The sequence below is a fragment of the Erinaceus europaeus genome, chromosome 7 (assembly GCF_950295315.1).
Source record: "Erinaceus europaeus chromosome 7, mEriEur2.1, whole genome shotgun sequence".
In the NCBI taxonomy this organism is placed as follows: Eukaryota; Metazoa; Chordata; class Mammalia; order Eulipotyphla; family Erinaceidae; genus Erinaceus; species Erinaceus europaeus.
Genome location: NC_080168.1, coordinates 127,745,800 through 127,762,325, shown reverse-complemented (window position 1 = coordinate 127,762,325; position 16,526 = coordinate 127,745,800). Strand labels below are relative to the sequence as shown.

The following is a 16,526-nucleotide window of genomic DNA, read 5'->3' as shown; positions in this document are numbered from 1 at the left end:
ACCTATTACTACATCCAAATGTCCCTCTTTTTTTTTCCTTTTCTTTTTTCTTCTTTCCTCTTCTTCTCTCTCTGGGTCCTGATGCAGCTGGAGTTCAGAGCCCTCTGGTGGTCTTCCTCCTATCATTTCTTCCCCACTGGGAGTATGGGCCAAAATTTCTTATGTGGTGAAGAAGGTGGGAAGATAACCAGACTTTTAAAGAATATTTATTGAATTTGACAGGGTGGAGAGAAACAGAGAGAAGGGGAAAAGAGAGGGAGAGAGACAGAGAGAGACACATGCAGCCCTGCTGCACCGCTCCTGAAACATCTCCCCCCATGCAAGTGGGGACCAGGTTCTTGAACTCAGCTTCTTTTTTTTTTTTCTTCTCCCTACTTTTTATAATTTATTTTTTCGCTACGGGGGAATTAATGGTTTCCAGTCATAGTAAAATACAGTAGTTGGTACATGTGTAACATTTCTCAGTTTTGCATATAACACTCTAACCCCTCTATCTCCGTCCTGTTCCAGGACCTGAACTCTTTCCCCCCCCCAAGTCTTTTTTTTTGGGGGTGGGCTTCCTGAGTCATTTTATTAGGAATGAATGAAACTTCATATATTCTGCACCCCAAAGTCTTTTTTTTGGGGGGGGAGGGGAGGAGATGTTTCCTGAGTCATTTTAATAGGAATGAATGAAACTTCTTACTGTCTGCACATCAGGGGCTTTGACTTGGGCGCGAATCCTCAGAAGTCAGGCTCTTGTGCCTGGCAACGTGTGCGCTCCACCGGATTCCCTCCACGGGGCTCTGGGCGGGGGCGTGGCCTCGGGCGAGCGGGGGCGTGGCGGGGTGCACGGGGGCGTGGCCCCGCGTGGGACTCGGTGGGGCGCGTGGGGGCTGGCGGGGGCGTGCCGGGCGAGCGGGGGCGTGGCCTCGGGCGAGCTGGGGCGTGGCCACGTGGGGGCGTGGCGGGGGCGTGCCGGGCGCGCGAGGGAGGGGTCCCGGCCGCGGGTGTCCTGGCCCCGCCCCGTCAGCGTGGTCTCCTCGCCGCCCGCCAGAGCCGCCCCGCCGCCGCCGGCCGCTGCCGAGGTGAGTGCTCGAAGGGGCGGCGCGGCCCTCAGGACCCCCGCCCTGGGCGCGGAGAGGAGGCAGAGGGCCGCCCGGCGCACGACCCGGGCCGCCACCACAGCGGCGTCGGTTGGGCGGAGCCGGAGGGGCGCGGGGCGGCGCTGACGAAAACCCGAGAGACGCGGGGCCGGCGGCCGGGCCTGGGGAGTGTGGGCGCGGGGTCACTGCCGGGAGGGCGCGGGGCTCGCGGCGTCGGGGCCCGGGACTCTGAGGGGCGGGGGACTGAGCACCGCGTGGGTCCCGTCAGCGTCGGGGGACTGAGCACCGCGTGGGTCCCGTCAGTGTGGGGGGACTGAGCACCGCGTGGGTCCAGTCAGTGTGGGGGACTGAGCACCGCGTGGGTCCAGTCAGTGTGGGGGACTGAGCACCGCGTGGGTCCCGTCAGTGTGGGGGACTGAGCACCGCGTGGGTCCAGTCAGTGTGGGGGACTGAGCACCGCGTGGGTCCAGTCAGTGTGGGGGACTGAGCACCGCGTGGGTCCAGTCAGTGTGGGGGACTGAGCACCGCGTGGGTCCAGTCAGTGTGGGGGACTGAGCACCGCGTGGGTCCAGTCAGTGTGGGGGACTGAGCACCGCGTGGGTCCAGTCAGCGTCGGGGGACTGAGCACCGCGTGGGTCCAGTCAGTGTGGGGGGACTGACTACCACGTGGGTCCCATCAGTGTGGGGGGACTGAGCACCGCGTGGGTCCAGTCAGCGTCGGGGGACTGAGCACCGCGTGGGTCCAGTCAGCGTCGGGGGACTGAGCACCGTGTGGGTCCAGTCAGTGTGGGGGGACTGAGCACCGCGTGGGTCCCGTCAGTGTGGGGGGACTGAGCACCGCGTGGGTCCCGTTTGTGTTCGGGGACTGAGCACCGCGTGGGTCCCACAGGTGTGGGGACACAGCACAGTTTCTGCGTCTCATACAGGCAAAGTCTGATCCTGTCTCTGATCCTTTGCATTTGATGTTCCTCAGCCTGAATACACTTCCCCCAAGCCTTCACACAGCCACCTTCCTTTCATTGTCTATATACTTAAATGTCAATTCTTGACCATGCAAATTAAAGTGAATCCACTACCTGATTCATTTTCCATTTTATTACCCTGCTTAATTCTCATAGCACTCAAAACTAATTCTCTCTAGGGGTATAGTGGTGCACCCTGTAGAGAGTACCTATTACAGAGAGAGAGAGAGAGAGGGAGAAAGAAGGAGGAGGAAAGAAGGGAGGGAGGGAGGAGGGAAGGAAGGAAGGAAAACAGAGAGAAGAAAGGAAGGAAATGGGTAGGGAGGGAGGGGAACAGTGGGTTCACTGTATGGGCTCAGGACCCCAGGGATAGCCCTTGGGTGGGAGGGAGAACTCCTGAGAAGATAACATAGTGATCATTCACAAGACTTTCAAGCCTGAAACTAAGGTCCCAGGTTCAATCCCCGGTACCACCGTAATGCAGAGCGAGCTGAGTAGTGTTCTAGGTAAAATTAAAAAAAAAAAAATTCCTCCCCCATACACATATTTATGTAATATTTGTTGGGACTTTACCGCTCTAAGCTGACTTTTTCAGAGATAAAGAGACAGAAATAGAGAGAAAGGCTGGAATCTTGGCCATGAACACCACAAAACAGACATACTAAGCTAGACACACACACCCAGGGTATAAACTCAAGGTCTCACACACACACACCTCTAAGTTGTCTTTCAGAGCCAATTCCCTTGTCTCAAAGAGGGAGAAATAGCACAGCATGGCTACCCGTGCTGCTCCATGTGTTTCTGGGACTCAAACTCAAAGGCACCAGCTCTGTGTGGTAAGCTATCTCCCAGCTGCTTTAAAATCATGTTAATTGAATATTTATTTATGTTTTTTTAAAATTTATTTCTTTATTGGGGAATTAATGTTTTACATTCAACAGTAAATACAATAGTTTGTACATGCATAACGTTCCCCAGTTTCCCATTTAACAATACAACCCCCACTATGTCATTTATCATCCTTCATGGACCTGTATTCTCCCCTCCCACCCACCCCAGAGTCTTTTACTTTGGTGCAATACGCCAATTCCAGTTCAGGTTCTACTTGTGTTTTCTTTTCTGATCTTGTTTTTCAATTTCTGCCTGAGAGTGAGATCATCCCATATTCATCCTTCTGTTTCTGACTTATTTTACTCAACATGATTTTTTCAAGGTCCATCCAAGATCGGCTGAAAACGGTGAAGTCACCATTTTTTACAGCTGAGTAGTATTCCATTGTGTATATATACCACAACTTGCTCAGCCACTCATCTGTTGTTGGGACACCTGGGTTGCTTCCAGGTTTGGCTATTACAAATTGTGCTGCCAAGAACATATGTGTACACAGATCTTTTTGGATGGATGTGTTGGGTTCCTTAGGATATATCCCCAGGAGAGGAATTGCAGGATCATAGGGTAGGTCCATTTCTAGCCTTCTGAGAGTTCTCCAGACTGTTCTCCACAGAGGTTGGACCAATTGACATTCCCACCAACAGTGCAGGAGGGTTCCTTTGACCCCACACCCTTTCCAGCATTTGCTGCTGTTACCTTTTCTGATGTATGACATTCTCACAGGAGTGAAGTGATATCTCATTGTTGTCTTTATTTGCATTTCTCTGACAATCAGAGACTTGGAGCATTTTTTCATGTGTTTCTCGGCCTTTTGGATGTCTTCTGTGGTGAATATTCTGTCCAAGTCCTCCCCCCATTTTTGGATGGGGTTATTTGTTGTCTTGTTGTTGAGTCTGGCAAGCTCTTTATATATGTTGGTTATTAAACTCTTATCTGATGTATGGCATGTAAAGCTCTTCTCCCATTCTGTGAGGGGTCTTTTGGTTTGGGTATTGATTTCTTTTGCTGTGCAGAAGCTTTTTAATTTGATGTAGTCCCATAGGTTTATACTTGCTTTAGTCTTCTTTGTTACTGGATTCGTTTCATTGAAAATGTCTTTAAAATGTATGCGGAAAAGAGTTCTGCCAATATTTTCCTCTAAGTATTTGATAGTTTGTGTTCTAACATCCAAGTCCTTGATCCACTTGGAATTTACTTTTCTATTTGGTGAAATACAATGATTCAGTTTCATTCTTCTGCATGTTTCAACCCATTGTTTCCAACACCATTTGTTGAAGAGACTCTGCTTTCCCCATTGAATAGTCTAGGCACCTTTGTCAAAGATTAGTTGTCCATAGGTGTGGGGCCTCATTTCTGGGCTCTTAATTCTATTCCACTGGTCAGTGTGTCTATTCATGTTCCAGTACCAAGCAGTTTTGATGACAATGGCCCTATAATATAGTTTGAGATCTGGGAGTGTGGTGCCTCCGGTTCTGTTCTTTTTTCTCAAGATTGTTTTGGCAATTCTAGGTCTTTTCTGGTTCCAGATAAACGTTTGTAGCATTTTTTCTATTCTCCTAAAAAATGTGCTTGGGATCTTGATGGGGATAGCATTAAATTTGTAGATGGCTCTGGGTAATATATTCATTTTGATGATGTTAATTCTTCCAACCCATGAACATGGAATATCTTTCCACTTCTTTGTGTCTTTTTCAATTTCTTTGAGTAGTGACTCATAATTTTCAGTATACAAGTCTTTCACTTCCTTGGTTAGATTTACTCCTAGATATTTTATTGTTTTTATTGCTATAGTAAAAGGAATTGATTTCTGGATTTCAATTTCTTCTAACTTAGTGTTTGCATAGAGGAATGCCACTGACTTTTGAATGTTAATTTTGTAGCCTGACACCTTACTGTATTGCCTGATGATTTCCAAAAGCTTCTTGCTGGAGTTCTTAGGTTTTTCCATGTATACTATCATGTCATCTGCAAATAAGGAGAGTTTGACTTCTTCTCTTCCAATTTGTATCCCTTTAATTCCTTGCTCCTGCCTGATTGCTATGGCAAGAACTTCCAACACTATGTTGAATAGTAATGGTTATAGTGGGTAGCCCTGTCTAGTACCTGATCTGAGGGGAAATGCTTCCAGTTTTTCACCATTGAGTATGATGTTGGCTGTAGGTTTGCTATATATAGACTCCACTATCTTCAGGAATTTTCCATCTATTCCCATTTTTTGTAGTGTTTTGATCATAAAGGGATGTTGTATTTTGTCAAAAGCTTTCTCTGCATCTATTGATAGGACCATGTGGTTTTTGGTCTTGCTTTTGTTGATGTGGTGGATCACATTGATTGATTTACATATATTAAACCAACCTTGCATGCCTGGGATAAACCCCACTTGGTCATGATGAACAATCTTTTTGATATACTGCTGTATCGGGTTGGCAAGAATTTTATTCAATATTTTTGCATCTATGTTCATCAGAGATATTGGTCTGTAGTTTTCTTTTTTGGTTGTGTCCCTGTCTGCTTTTGGTATCAGGGTGATGTTGGCTTCATAGAAGCTGGCAGGGAGTATTCCAGTGTCTTCAATCTTCTGGAAGACTTTTAAAAGTAGAGGTATTAGTTCTTCTTTGAAGGTTTTGTAGAATTCATTTGTAAAACCATCTGGTCCAGGACTTTTATTTTTGGGGAGATTTTTGATAACTGTTTCAATTTCATTAGCTGTGATGGGCCTGTTCATTATCCACTTCCTCTTTACTTAGTTTTGGAAGTTGGCAAGTATCTAGGAAATCATCCATTTCTTCTAGGTTCTCTAGCTTGGTGGCATTTAGTTGTTCATAGAAGCCTCGCATGATATGTTGAATTTCCGCAGTGTCTGTTGTGATATCTCCTCTTTCATTTACTATATGATTTATTTGGGTCTTCTCCCTTTTTTGTTTTGTGAGTCTGGCTAAAGGTTTGTTGATTTTGTTTACTCTTTCGAAGAACCAACATTTACTTTCGTTGATCTTTTGTATGGTTTTCCTATTCTCAATGTTACTTATTTCTGCCCTAACTTTAGTAATTTCTGACCTTCTCGTTGCTTTAGGGTTCCTTTGTTGTTCTTCTTCTAGGTCTTTAAGATGTGCAATCAGGCTGTTTATTTGTGCTTTTTCTTGTTTCCTAATGTGTGCTTGTATAGCTATGAACTTCCCTCTTAGGACTGCTTTAGATGTGTCCCAAATATTTTGATAGCTTGTGTCTTCATTTTCATTGAACTCTCAAAACATTTTGATTTCTTCCTTGATTTCCTCTTTGACCCAGAAGTTGTTAAGAAGTGTACTGTTGAGCTTCCACATTTTGGGACTGTTAATAATATTTTGTTGATTGTTAAGTGTTAGTTTAATTCCACTGTGGTCTGAGAAGATGCTTGGGATGATTTCAATGCTCTTGAATTGGCTGATGCTGTCTTTGTGGCCTAACATATAGTCTATCCTTGAGAATGACCCATGTGGACTTGAGTAAAATGTGTATTACAGTTTCTTGGGATGAATGACTCTAAAAATGTCCAATAGTTCTAGTTTATCTATCTCTTCATTTAGCTCCCTTATGTCTTTATTGATTTTCTGCCTGGATGATCTGTCAAGTTGAGAGTGGGGTGTTGAAGTTCCCTACTATGATTGTGTTACTGTTAATATATTGCTGTAGCTCTTTCAGTAGAAGTTTGATGTATTTAGATGGCTTCTCATTGGGTGCATAGATGTTAATAATTGTTAAGTCCTCTTGATTGACTGATCCTCTGAGCATTAAGTCGTGTCCATTCCTATCTTTTTTAATCTTATCTATTTTCAAGTCTATCATGTCAGATATGAGAATAGCTGTTCCTGCACTTTTTTGTGGGCCATTGCCTTGTATGATAGTTTTCCATCCTTTCACTTTAAGTCTGTGTTTGTCTTGTTGAGTTAGGTGGGTTTCCTATAGACAGCATATTGTTGGATTGTGTTTTCTGATCCATCTTCCTACTCTGTGTCTTTTAATAGGTGAATTTAGGCCATTCACATTTATTGATATCAAAGATTGAAGATATTTTAACGCCATTCTTGTAGTGTTTTAGAGTGTTTTGATATATGTCCTATTTGTGGAGGTCTGATTGTTTATAGGAGACCTTTCAGAACTTCTTTCAGGGCAGGCTTGGTGATGGTTGATTCCTTCAACTGTTGCTTGTCTGAGAAGGTTTTGATGCCTCCATCTAGTCTGAATGACAGTCTAGCAGGATATAGTATTCTTGGCTGAAAGCCTTTCTCATTGAGCACTCAATAGATATCTTGCCATTCTCTTCTGGCCTGTAGTGTTTGTATGGAGAAGTCTGCTGCTAATCTTATGGGTTTTCCTTTGTAGGTGACTCTTTGTTTTTCTCTTGCAGCCTTCAGGATCCTTTCTTTATGCTTATTCCCTTCCATTCTAAGTATGCTATGTCTTGGTGTCTTTAGGTCTGAGTTAATTCTGTTTGGGCTTCTTGAATCTTTATGTCTTTGATGTTGTCTAGACTAGGGAAGTTTTCAGCTATTATGGCCTAGAAAATTCTTTCTTCCTCTCCTTCTCTTTCTTCCTCTGGTATTCCAATAATGCATATATTGTTTTTGAAGTCATCCCATAGGACTCTGTTGTTGTTTTCAGCATCTCTTAATCTCTTTTTGAGAACTCTTACTTCTTTTTTAGTTGTCTCTAATTCATCCTCAATCTTGCCAATTCTGTCTTCAGCCTCATAGATTCTATTCTCTCTGCCCTCTACTGTTTTCTGGAGTTCATCTATTTTGTTGCCCTGCTCTGATACTGTTTTAGCTTGTTCAGCTAGTTGTATTGTTAGCTCGGTGATTTCAGCTTTCAGCTCTCTAATGACCATGAGATAATTAGTATTTTCTTCCATATTCTCATTTGTTGTTCCTGTATTTTTTATTGCAATTTTTTCAAATTCTTTACTCACTCCTGTTATTATTTCCTAGCTAATGTTTGGATGTTGAACTCGTTATTTTGTGCTTCACCCTCTGGAGGACTCTTAGCTGGACTCTTGTCCTGGTTTCATTCTCCAATATTTTTTCTTGTTGTTTTAACCATCTTATATATTATGTTATGAGTTCCCTTTATCAGTACTTTTCAAATTATTGATCACTATTGCCTGGATTGACTTGTGTCTAAGTAAGTTAATTAAAGGGTTTACAGTGGTGGAAATTAACAGTTGTTTCAATCCCTGAGTTGGAGCTCAGTGGTTTAAAAGCCTGTTTTTTTTTTTTTTCTTCCCTGTAGCATATGGGAGCCTGAGAGCTTTTAAACTATCAATAGGCTTCTTAGCTTAATCACTGACTCCTGACCAAGAGATAAAGCAGGGTGTGGCAGAGACAATCCAGTGGTTATGCAAAGAGACTTTCACAGCCCCTCACCTATGTCACCGAGGTATAGGTCTTCTCCTGAGTTTCATGGTTAGATCTCTGTCCCCTGGTGTCCCTCCCTGTCGCTGCTCCAGATTCTGAGGGTAGTAGCAATGGAGACTCAGAGTTGCACTTGGTGAGTCTCTGGGGAGTCCTCTCCTCCCTTAAACTGTCCCCTTCTTGGTGGAGCAGACTGGAGGTGGTGTCGCAACTGATAAACTGCTGAACTGTTAGCAGTTACTTAATCTCTCCTTAGCCTCCTCTCTCCTCTCTGTCACCAGCCACACGTGTTTGTACTCACCGGTGATTTACTGGGTTCCTGTCGTCATTCTAGTCCTGCCATATTTCGGTCCCAGGTGGTCTCCTTTGGTATTCCTAGTTGATCCGGGAGAGGAGAGGAGAGAAAGCGATCTGCTGCTCGTAGCTCCGCCTCCGGAAGTAGAATCCTATTTATTTATGTTTTATCTAACTTCTCAACTAAAATGCAGCCTCCAATAGAATGAGGCTGCCATCTCCCCCATTGTACTCGAGAGCTTTAGAGCAATGCCTACCCATAGTAGATACCTACTACAGATCACCTAGTGGTTACTAGTAGGTGTTTACTTTTTTTAAAATTGGTGATTTGATAATGGTTTACAGGATTATTATAAGAGTACTGGGGTATCATTTCACAGATAGTGGGTGTTTAAATGCAGATTGCTGAGCTCCAACCCCAGCAATTCTGATTTAACAGAACAGAAGCTGAGCTCAGGAACATGCATATCTAGCAATTGTACATTCGTTTTTCTTTTTTTTCTTTGTTGTCACCAGGATTATCGCTGGGGCTCCGTGCTGGTAGTACAGATCCACCACTCCCAGTGGCCATTTTTTTCTTTCTTTCAAATTTGTATTAGATAGGACAGAGAGAAATTGAGAGAGGACTGGGATATAGAGAGAGGGAAAGACACCTGTATACCTGCTTCACCACTTGTGAAGCGCCCCCCCCCCCTGCAGGTGGGAGCTGGGGCTCAAATCCAGGTCCTTGCACGTGCTGATACATGCATTTAAAGAGATGCACCACCGCCCAGCTGCCACAAGGGTCCATTCTTCAGCCCAAACAGGAAGTGTGCAATCACATTCAAAGAGACTCTGGGCAGTGCCCTCCATCTGTAGATCTGGACCCCCTCAAACCCCCTCCACAGCCTGCTCAGCCCACAGGCTCCCGCCGGGCTGCTTTCCTTAATTACCCTGATGGCCCTAAGAGTGACAGGAAGTTGCTGACCCCTGAAATTAGAGTTCAAAAAGCTAATCCCACCAATTTCCACCCCGGCTGCTTGGCCAATGGCAGGCTAGCTGGCCAGTCTGGCTGGATTCCTGTTCTCCCCAGAAACACCTGCGCAGGTCTGGACTGACTCCAGAAGGCAAGCCAGGTAAATTTCCATGTCAGCTCACCCAGACTTGCCAGGCAGCCGCGGCCAACTTCTACTTGCTCTACACCCCTCTAAATCCTACTCCCCCACCTCTCTCTCTTCCACTAGATCTTCTCTGTCTCTTTGAAGCAATCTCCCAGCTGAAAGGTAGAAATCTTTGAAAGTTGCTGGGGTGACCTGAACAGTACACATACCTCAGTAATGGAAATTCAAAGACTCTGGTGCAGAAAGTCTTATTCTTTTTTTTTTTTTTTCTGGGGTGGGGGGAGTAGAGGGGTCTTGCTTTTGTGTTTTGTTTTGTTTTCTATTTCTTAGCGTTGTGTCCTCAGAAAACACAGCCCTCGGGTGTCTGGCAGTAGCACAGCGGGTTAAGCGCATGTGGCGCAAAGCACAAGGACCGGCCTAAGGATCCTGGTTCGAGCCCCAGCTCCCCACCTGCAGGGGTGTCGCTTCTTTTTTTTTATTTTTTATTTATTTATTCCCTTTTTGTTGCCCTTGTTGTTGTCGTTGTTGGATAGGACAGAGAGAAATGGAGAGAGGAGGGGAAGACAGAAAGGAGGAGAGAAAGACAGACACCTGCAGACCTGCTTCACCGCCTGTGAAGCGACTCCCCTGCAGGTGGGGAACCGGGGTTCGAACCGGGATCCTTATGCTGGTCCTTGTGCTTTGCGCCACCTGCGCTTAACCCGCTGTGCTACAGCCCGACTCCCAGGGGTGTCGCTTCACATGTGGTGAAGCAGGTCTACAGGTGTCTTTCTTTCTCATTCTCTGTCTTTCCCTCCTCTCACCATTTCTCTCTGTCCTATCCAACCATGATGACATCAAGAACAACAACAATAATAAGTACAACAATAAGAAACAACAAGGGCAACAAAAGGGAATAAATAAAATAATAAATAATAATAATAAAAAAGAAAACACAGCCCTCACCCCTCCATGAAGCTAAACTGTTTGTAGGGTTGACTTAGAATGTCTGGGAAATGTGAAGGGTACCTAGTCTGCCTGTGAGTTGTAAGAGACCCTGCATGTGACTAAAGCAGCCTCCATCCTCAAGGTCAAATCTAGACAAGCATCATTCAAACTGGCAGTCTGTCACACCGAGCTGAGTGAACACATGACCTTGGGCAAGGACATGGGTTCTAGCCCCCTCCCCACCTGCGGGAGTATAGAACAGGGCTTCAGGAGTATAGAGCAGGGCTTCAGGTGTCTGCCTCAGTATCCCTCTTTTACCCTTTATTGGGGGGGTTAATGGTTCACAGCTGACAGTAAACACAGTAATTGGCTCAAGTGTCACATTTCTCAGTTTTCCACATAACACTCTAACCCCCACGAGGTCCTCCTCCGCCTCATTTCATCATGTTCCAGGATTTGAACCCTCCCCTGCCCTGCCCCACAGACCTTTACTTTGGTGCAATTCAGTCTCCCTATCTATCTCCCCCTTCCCGCTTAATTTCTCTGTCCTGTCAAATTAAAAAATAATTTAAATACATATATTAAAAAGAGAGAGAGTGTGGTGGCCTCCACGTGATTATCCACAGTTTGGGGACAATCCTCCCCCCAGAATGGCCTGCAAGACAGCAGAAATGAGCAGCAGCTTCCCAGGTGACCTTCAGTACCCTCAAGCACCCTAGTATGGGGTGGCAGGAGTGGAGCAAAGTGAGTGTGTTGAGATAGGTAGGGGCCATTTCAATAGAGTCTTGGGGATCTTGGTAAGAAATGTCGATTTTAGCCTAAGTGCAAACATGTTATTTAGAGAATTTAAAGCAGAGGTATGGAATGATGTGATCTGGTGTACGTTTTTGAATATCGACTTGACTGTTGTGTGCAGAATGCATCATGAGATAGGCACAGTAGTAAAAGGAGCTTGTCTTTGTGTGCAGGAGTTAGATATAGAGAGGTGGGGTGTTTTGGAGTCAGAGTCAACTAAACCTGCTGATTTGGGAAGAAGGGAGATGTGGAAATCTGTAAATATACATGTAGGTTGCAAATTGTTGGGATCTATATAACATGAAACAGAAGGTGGAAGGTGGCTGGGTCTCAGTTGGCATGTCCCTGGTGAGAGAAAGTAGTTAACATGAAAGGAATTTTTTTTTTACCTGCTTCATGGCACGTGTGCGACAAGAATCCTGTAGAACAGTAACTTGTCAGCACTTTACACACGTGATATCAAGCTCAGAAAGATGGAGCCCCCTTGTGAGAGGCGAAGCAATTCTGCAGGTGTCTCTCTTTCTTCCTCTGTCTTCCACTTCCCTCTCAGTTTCTATCCAAAAAGCCCAATAAATGAGCAAATAAAAAAATTTTTTTTTGGACAATAAAAGCAAGTCTGTTGCTCTGGGCACCTCATCAAGGTGGGGGATCTGGGCTTTGTGCCAGGGTTGGCCTGGCTGTTGCCGTGACACTCATCTGCCTCCAGACTGCCTCTCCGCCTGCCCCAGCCCATTTTGCTTCTGGAGCAGCAGATAATTTAGCAGTTTGGCAGATGCATGTGGCAACCTTTCTACTGTTGTAGATCAGTAATTGCAGAGGGAGGGCAGACACACTATTAGAATAGAAAGTAATTACTTTCATTTGGTGTTCCTGAATGAAAGAGAAGTTGCAGAGGGAATCTACCAAGTAGGAACACAGAGAATGCCCAGTAATTGGGTTTCTCTGAGGACAGGCCAAGAGAAAGGCTGCAGGGCCACTCAGCCCAGTGCCTTGAATGCCATGTCACCACCAAAGGGAGTGCTGGATTCCATCCTTGCCTCTTCATGTAGCTAGGTCATGTTTTGCTGTTTAGTTTGCATCCAGAGAGCTCTTTCCTATGCAAAGTCAGGCATTTCAGAATGTTTCCTGTTCCAGGCATTTATAGTCTTCCTTCATTTGCAGAGCAACCTTTTAAATGAAAATGAACACAGCATAATGGTTTTGCAAACAGACTCTCATTCCTGAGGCTCCAAGTCCCAGGTTCAGTCTGCTGCACCAGCATAACCCAGAGCTGAGAGGGGGGTGAGAGTATTTTGTAGAAATCTGTCATGAGGAGATGAGAAGTTGTGCCCCTTAATGAAATGATAATACATAAATGTTTTTTAACCAGCAACTGTTTTACTAAATTCACAAGTCTGGCAAGGTCAGATAACTCTTCTAGACTGGGCCCTGCTGGGTTCTCATGTATCTGTGTTCTCTTGGGAGTTGGCTGGTAACTGGAGAATCTAGGATGCCTCACTCCCATGTCTGCTCACTGATAGTTCGTCTGTGGGAACTTCTGGGATGACAACTAATCTCTTATCTCTAACTGATAAGCTCAGGTTCACATGGTTGACCCAGGGTTCCAAAAAAACAGCAAGAGAAGACAGACCCCAAAGCACAGGGGTTTATTCAAGTCTTTGCTTACCTCACTTGTGCTGTTGTTGCAGATAACAAAGCAAGTCTCATGACCATTCCAGAATCTGGTGGGAGGGGACTCTCCAAGGATAAGAATACAGGAGGGGAACTATTACCAACAATTTTGACAACATTCTACCACAAAAATTGAATAAATTGATATTTGAAAATGCCTAACTATAGAACCTGATACAGTGAAAGTGCTAATTAAGTTTGCAAATTGAAACAGAGAGGGAGAGATTACCAAATTGCCCTCAATTTATAGCTACCCCGGCTCTGTATGAGAATGCCTCTCCCCCACTTCCCCCTCTCTCTTGCCTCCAGGGCTGTCATAGTGCCTCCCAATCCACTGCTCCTGGTGGCCATTTTTTCCCCATTATTGTTGTTGCTACAGTTGTTGAATAGGACAGAGAGAAATGGAGAGATGAGGGGAAGACAGAGAAGGGGAGAGAAAGATAGACACCTGCAGACCTGCTTTACCACTTTTGAAGTTACTCCCCCCCTTGCAGATCGGGAGCCGGGGGGCTCAAACTGGAATCCTTGCACCAGTCCCTGCACTTCACACTGTGGCTCCCTATCTCTTTACAACTGTTATCATAGTGATTTGCATGGAGAGGAGATGTTCTTGTTCTTATTTTTATGGATCCTTATTATTATGATTTTTTCAACAGAACACTTCATCTTATCTTTCTTCTCAAGATAGAGGTATGATTTCTGTTTTGCTAGTACATCCATCTACAGCTCTTCCCACCCTTGATTTCAGCCTGGTCTATTGAATTGAAAGTAAATTGTCCACAAACACTATGGGATCTGGTTTGTCTTTAAGGGATGATAAAAGGAAGAACATAGGATACATGTTTTTTTTTTATTGTTTTTGTTTGTTTGTTTTTTGGTGGTTCAGGGTTTGGGCTCCTGGGTTGAAATTCAGTTCAGCTGTTTATTACTAGCTATGTAACTTGGATTGGTTAAATTGCATCAGAAGGTTTTCTGAGGTCTGAATGATAATCTGGGCAAAGTATTCTATTATTTATACTATGCAATATTTATTATATCACACAATTATTTATATTGCCTTTGCTTCTTTCTTCTCTGTTCATTTCACACCCCTTCTCCAAATAAATTCCAGTATCCCAGATATGTCTTGCATTTATTCATGCAAATGAGGAAATGTGCTTATAGTACTGCTTACATCACTTGGTAAATGTAAAACATACTTCTTTACTCTAAGTGGCTTGCATGCAATTAATTCACTTCATCTTCACAAAAAGCCTATGAAGTAGATGTGAGTTTACCCCCATTCTCAAGTGAGGGAGCTAGACAATGAATGACTAAATAGCATCTGCAGCATACCACAGCTAATAAATGATGGGGCAGGGGTTTTCAGCCAGGTATTTCTAGCACCAGAATCTGTTTCTTTAAAATCTATGCAATATATATATATATATATATATATATATATATATATATATATATGATGGGAGGTTGGGGATATAAAACTGAGAGCTGGTGCTCTGGGTAAGCTTCTGGTGAATTCACCCACAAGCTCTACACTTGGCAGCATGTGAGTATGCCCAGCTGTGCTTTAGACTGTAAATCCCAAAATGTGTACACACACACATACACACACACACACCCCACCACCACCACCACCACAACCACCACCAACAACAACTGTTCAGTGTTTTTGCCAAAAGCCTGTCCATAATTATTGTTATCCTCACAAGATTTTAGGCATTGTTGTTTCCTCTGCAACTTGTGTGACTCTGTAGAAAGTACCTGGGGCTTTTCCCCGAAGGTTTGAATGTCAGTTGGCTGGTTCTGAGTCTTGTTACCTCTTGCTGCTTTTGATGGACTGCTTGCTCCGTATTTGCCAAAGTAGTGAGAGAATGAAGCATCAACGCTGCCTATAATATGTAACTGCCCGAATTTAGAGTTGTATCTGCCTTCAAGTTGAAAGAAACAACTGAGGACACAATCTTTGTTTGCACGTAGATTTAGTATAACGTGATGATAACTAACAAGCAGACATGTAAAACGTGTCTCCCATCATGTGCCTGGAGCCTACTGTGAGTGGGCATTCACCTCATATCTTTATTTCCTTATAAGACTATATCTGAGAAGATACTTAATCAGCTCTGATTTGTGGTTTACTGTTGCAGAAAAAGGAGTAAATTGCTAGGGCATTGTAGAGGAGTTTCTAGCCTAGACCAGGATAGAGGGCTCATAATAGCCTCCCCTATAAAGTGGCTGCTTAGTTGAGACTTAAAGGGTGGGTAAGGATAGCCAGGGAAAGAGGAGAAGTATTGCTTTCCAGTTAGGATGAACAGACTCTGAAAAAGTGAAGAGTGGAATGGCACATGAAGGAGGTGAGGTACATTGCCTTGGCACCAGAGCCCCACACCTCCAAGGCTTCCTTGGGTCACCAAGAGAGACCTAGCTTTCCAAGCTGCAGTTACCCACACATCACTGAGAATTTCTGTGGGTATAGCAAAGAACCATGCCCACCTGCTACCCTTGGCACCACAGGCCTGAACTCCATGAGGGCTTCCTTGGGTCACTGAAGGAGCTAGTTTTCTGTGTGCATGTTGCCAGAGGCCTGCATATCACATGGGGCTTCCATGGAGAAGGTGGGAACGAGTGCATTGGCTATGGAGGCCTGCACACACGTGACTCCTGGGGAAGGGACCCACCCCCTGCATTCACTGCCACCCACTCCTGATGGAAAGATTCCCATTCTCTGCTTGATTTACATAGCCAGAGACAGTCCCCCCAAAGTAGAGACACTGGGAGCCACTGTCTACCCTCCTGCAATCACTAGATCTTGCCTACACTGTCTGGGAACCAACTATTCTGTTTCAGATCAAATTGGGTCTCTCCCAGTGTTGCAGATCACTTAAAAAAATTTTTTTTTAATTTATTTATAAAATGGAAACACTGACAAAATCATAGGATAAGAGGGGTACAATTCCCACCACCAGAGCTCCATTTCCCATCCCCTCCCCTGATATCTTTCCTATGCTTTAACCTTGTGGGAGTATGGACCCAGGGTCATTGTGGGATGCAGAAGGTGGAAGGTTTGGCTTCTGTAATTGTTTCCCCGCTGAACATGGGCGTTGACAGGTGGATCCATAATCCCAGCCTGCCTCTTGCTTTTCCCTAGTGGGGCAGGGCTCTGAGGAGGCAGGGATCCAAGACACATTGGTGGGGTTGTCTGCCCAGGGAGGTCTGGTTGGCATCATGGTAGCATCTGGAACCTGGTGGCTGAAAAAGATTTAACATATAAAGCCAAACAAATTATTGATTAATCATGAATCTAAAGGCTAGAAAATTGCAGATGAAAACTTCTGGTCTCCAGATCACTTTATGCACTTCCAGACCCCATGTGCTTCATAGGAGACAGTCGGATTGTGTACTTGTCACACAGAA

At 44.7% G+C, this 16,526-nt stretch overlaps 1 protein-coding gene across 1 annotated transcript in view; it reads left to right on the top strand.

Annotated features, from left to right (window-relative positions):
- Positions 1-975: 975 nt before the first annotated feature.
- The window catches only part of TMCC3 (transmembrane and coiled-coil domain family 3), a 306,581-nt gene continuing 291,030 nt past the window's right edge, over positions 976-16,526 (top strand). Inside the window, exon 1 of the mRNA XM_060195557.1 lies at positions 976-1,067. The gene's annotated coding sequence lies outside the window, so the exon portion shown is untranslated. The remainder of the gene's footprint in view (positions 1,068-16,526) is intronic.